Here is a 5000-nt window from a genome sequence, read left to right as displayed (position 1 = left end):
ATATTAAATATATCTTAAATAAATCAAATATTAAATTTTTATTCCTCTGGTGCTGATTTTTAGTTCTGCTGCCATTACAGTAGAGTCTCTCTCTCTCTCTCTCTCACACACACACACAAACACAAACACACACACACACACACACACACACACACATACATACACACACATACACACACACACACACAGATAAATAAATCTTGTATTTGAAGATGGTGTAACTTTTCAGTTCATAGTTGATTTATTTCAGATCTGTTTTTGTTTGTTTGTTTTGTTTTTTTTAATTAAATGTCTTCCTCTTGTCGCCGTTCAACCGTGAGAATAAACAATGAATAATTTCAAGGTTTTTTTAAAGAGTTTTTTGGCAAAACAGAAGGTAGAAAAGCAAACCTGACTCAGGAACATACTTTCTTTCTCTCTGTCTTCCCCAAACGAGCCGGTTTAAGTTAATGAAGTCTAAAGAAGATAGTAATGAATGTCTGAGTCAGAGCGCACGGAGATGTTTTAGCTGCTGGAAGGTTAATGAACCCCAGCCTTACATTAACACTCAGATAAATTAAGCTCACAATCGTCACGCAATCAAATGTCACACACCACAGAATTAATAAGACATACATTTCCTGTAGCACGTCTCAAGAGAAATCCAGACTCACATTCTTATTTTAAACCACTAATAATAGCAGGTACACACACACACACACAGACACACACACACACAACACACACACAGCGTCACAGTGTCATGTTTGATGCTTGTATCATTAGCTGTGCTGTGTGGAAGCCTGTAGGGGGCGGAGCTGTGTGAAAGACTGTTATCTACTGTAACACACCAGGTTTATGTAAAGCTTCGTGTCACATCTGTAACATAAAACACGCTTTACTCTTCAGAATCAGTCCCACACACACACAATCCATTTATCATACACACACACACAAACACACACACAAACCATTTATCATTCATACACACACACACACACACACACAGGGTTCACATTTTGCAGCTGATTCACAACAAATTATCAGACCAAATTCATAGATTTTTATCTACAGTGATAAACACATAGACCACACCCCCTCTGAATTAATAACAGACACAGAGACCACACCCCCACCGTATTAATAACCGAAACAGTGGCCACACCCCCAAGGTATTAATAACAATAATAGACACCACACCCCCTCTGAATTAATAACAGACACAGAGACCACACCCCCACCGTATTAATAACAAACACAGTGGCCACGCCCCCACAGTATTAATAATGAACACATAGGTCACGCCCCCTCAGTATTAATAACAGACAAAAAGAGCATACCCGTTCAGTATTAATAACAGACTGGGAGGCCACACCCCCTGAGTATTAATAACAGACACAGAGAGCACACCCCCTGAGTATTTATAACAGACCCAGAGACCACGCCCTCCTTTGCAACAGGTACGTCCCTTCCTCAACACTGACATCTACACAGGCCCCGCCTCTTCAACTGGTCTAAGACAGTGGTTCCCAAAGTGGGGGTCGTGAGACAGTGAGGGGGGGTCACGAGGTGATTTCCAGAAATCAAATAAACTTTTTAAACTATTAACAATAGCATATTTTATCCATAACTAACAAAAGATACAAAAATTGTAGTTAATAGTAACATTTACAAAAAAACATGCAAGTAAAAAAGCCATTAGCCTTTTTAGATTTAGATTAGATTATTTTAAAAATTAGATTAGCTTTTTTTCCCCGTTCAGTCGCGACCCCTGAGGTGATTACGACAGGTAAACGACACAGCAATAGTGTCAGTTGCAGCAGATCACTTTACAGCACCATCTTATTTCAGATCACTTTACAGCACCATCTTATTTCAGATCACTTTACAGCACCATCTTATTTCAGATCACTTTACAGCACCATCTTATTTCAGATCACTTTACAGCACCATCTTATTTCAGATCACTTTACAGCACCATCTTATTTCAGATCACTTTATAGCACCATCTTATTTCAGATCACTTTACAGCACCATCTTATTTCAGATCACTTTACAGCACCATCTTATTTCAGATCACTTTATAGCACCATCTTATTTCAGATCACTTTACAGCACCATCTTATTTCAGATCACTTTACAGCACCATCTTATTTCAGATCACTTTACAGCACCATTTTATTTCAGATCACTTTACAGCACCATCTTATTTCAGATCACTTTACAGCACCATTTTATTTCAAATCACTTTACAGCACCATCTTATTTCAGATCACTTTACAGCACCATTTTATTTCAAATCACTTTACAGCACCATCTTATTTCAGATCACTTTACAGCACCATCTTATTTCAGATCACTTTACAGCACCATCTTATTTCAGATCACTTTACAGCACCATCTTATTTCAGATCACTTTACAGCACCATCTTATTTCAGATCACTTTACAGCACCATCTTATTTCAGATCACTTTACAGCACCATCTTATTTAGGCTTAGGAGATTTTTGTTAAAATGAAACGTTGGTTAATATTGACCAAAGACAACACAGGGAGGCCAGTGGAGAGGCTAGCGGAGAAGCACCACCGTCAGAAACACCATCGACCTCAGGTACGGAAAGAGACCGGCGTGTGCATGAAGAGGACATCCATAAGCAGTCGGGTCAGCCTTACTCTAAGTGTCGAAAGTATTGAGAGGAATTTATCCAGTATGGATTCACATGCGTCATCGTCAACGAAGTACAACATCCCCAATGTGTAGTGTGCACTGAGGTGTTTGCACATGAAAGCCTAAAGCCTGTAAAAATGCTACGACACTTGAAAACCAAGCCCCCCTCTCTTACTGCTAAACCAGTAGATTTTTTTAGGCGAAAGGAGCGACAGTTACAAGGCCAAAAGAAAGTCCTAACTAAACAAACAACAATCCCCACAAAAGCTCAACAGGCATCATATGAGGTGGCATATTTAATTGCACGGGCAAAAAAGGCACACGTGATCAGGGAAAACCTAATTAAACCCGCTGCTATAGCTATAAGTCAGGCTATGAATGGGGATAAACTGGCCCGTGAGCTAGAATCGGTGCCACTGTCTAACAGGATTATTGCCCGGCGCATCTCTGACATGGCCCAGGACATAAAGTGGACAGAGTGAAGAAACGGAAATACGCTTTACAGTTAGATGAAGCCACAGATGTATCAAACTGTCTAGCTGCTTGTATTCATCAGATACAGTTTTAACCAGAAAACTTAACGAGGACGTTCTGTTTTGCACCCCGCTGGAGGGAACATGCACAGGTGAGGACATTTTCTCAAAACTTGACCACAAACTAAAAGAAGATGGACTGTCTTGGAGTGAGTGCATCGGTGTGTGTGTACAGACGGTGAGGTTAATGTTGAAATTTAACGAGTAAATTACAATAAAGATTATATGGCTGTTAGACTGTTGTGCTTTTTAGTGTTGTCTCGTGTTTGGATAGGATAATTGGTGCGTGTGTGCTGTTGCGCGCAACGTTTGTATATTTTAACCATCTACGAGGATAGTGGGGGTCGCGAGTCACAGGCACCGTTATTTTGGAGGTCGTGGGCTGAAAAGTTTGGGAACCCCTGGTCTAAGACATACAGAGGCCCCAGCTCTTCACCTGGTCTAAGACATACAGAGGCCCCAGCTCTTCACCTGGTCTAAGACATACAGAGGCCCCACCTCTTCACCTGGTCTAAGACATACAGAGGCCCCACCTCTTCACCTGGTCTAAGACATACAGAGGCCCCACCTCTTCACCTGGTCTAAGACATACAGAGGCCCCACCTCTTCACCTGGTCTAAGACATACAGAGGCCCCACCTCTTCACCTGGTCTAAGACATACAGAGGCCCCACCTCTTCACCTGGTCTAAGACATACAGAGGCCCCACCTCTTCACCTGGTCTAAGACATACAGAGGCCCCACCTCTTCACCTGGTCTAAGACATACAGAGGCCCCGCCTCTTCACCTGGTCTAAGACATACAGAGGCCCCACCTCTTCACCTGGTCTAAGACATACAGAGGCCCCACCTCTTCCTCAGCACTGACAGGCACATGCCTTATCACAGAGGATTAAAGCAGCATTTTTGGTCAGCTGTAAACAAAACTCGTTAGTAAATTGTGTGTTGTTGTATTCTAATGTTTGTGTAGCAACATAAACATGTGTGAAAAACCATGACATAGTGAAATAGATGATATAGGAATAAAATAAAGCTGTAACAGCTGTAACGCCACAGGAGATGTGATGTCTATAATCATTTGTGTAGAGGAATTGATTTAAACTTCTCTCCGAAAATTATTTTAAATACCTGATCTGTGTTTCATCACACACAGCTAGAGTCAATGTGTGTGTGTGTGTGTTATGATGATGGAGGAATAACAGCACTGATGAACAGCGACACATCTGCAGTGTGATGTATGGATGTAATAAACACTCTCACTGAGGCCGAAATAAATCATCTGAGACGTAAAGAGCCGTGACCTATTTCTATTTTCACTAAAATGGGAAAATTAATCGATTTCTACAACATGAATGTTTTTATATGAAGATATTTTTTGATATGTATTTCAACTGAATTCTTAAAAGCAGAGGTTGTAAGGTCCCACACTTAGTTTATTCATATTTACTCATATTTAAATATTAAAAAATAAAATCAATCATGTAACAATTCAATTTTCTTTATAGATTTTTTTCTATGATAAATACTGTAGTAATTATGTATAATAGTCATTTAATATTTGTGATCTTTACTATATAAATATAAATTTCATGTATAAATGTAATAAATATAATTTATACTATTATATTATTAAATATAATTAATATAATTATTATTATATAATTTATTGAAATATATTTTTTTAAAAGTTTGCATTTTTTATTATTATAATAATAATTATTGTATTATATTATATTAACTTTTGTTTAATATACCTGTTTAAGATTTTCTTTATTTATTTTTATTTTTGTTTAGTTTTATTGTATTTTTTGTTTTATTGTGA

This window comes from Hemibagrus wyckioides, linkage group LG09 (assembly GCF_019097595.1).
Source record: "Hemibagrus wyckioides isolate EC202008001 linkage group LG09, SWU_Hwy_1.0, whole genome shotgun sequence".
NCBI lineage: Eukaryota > Metazoa > Chordata > Actinopteri > Siluriformes > Bagridae > Hemibagrus > Hemibagrus wyckioides.
The sequence above is the reverse complement of the archived record's forward strand: the minus strand, read 5'-3'. Positions refer to the sequence as shown.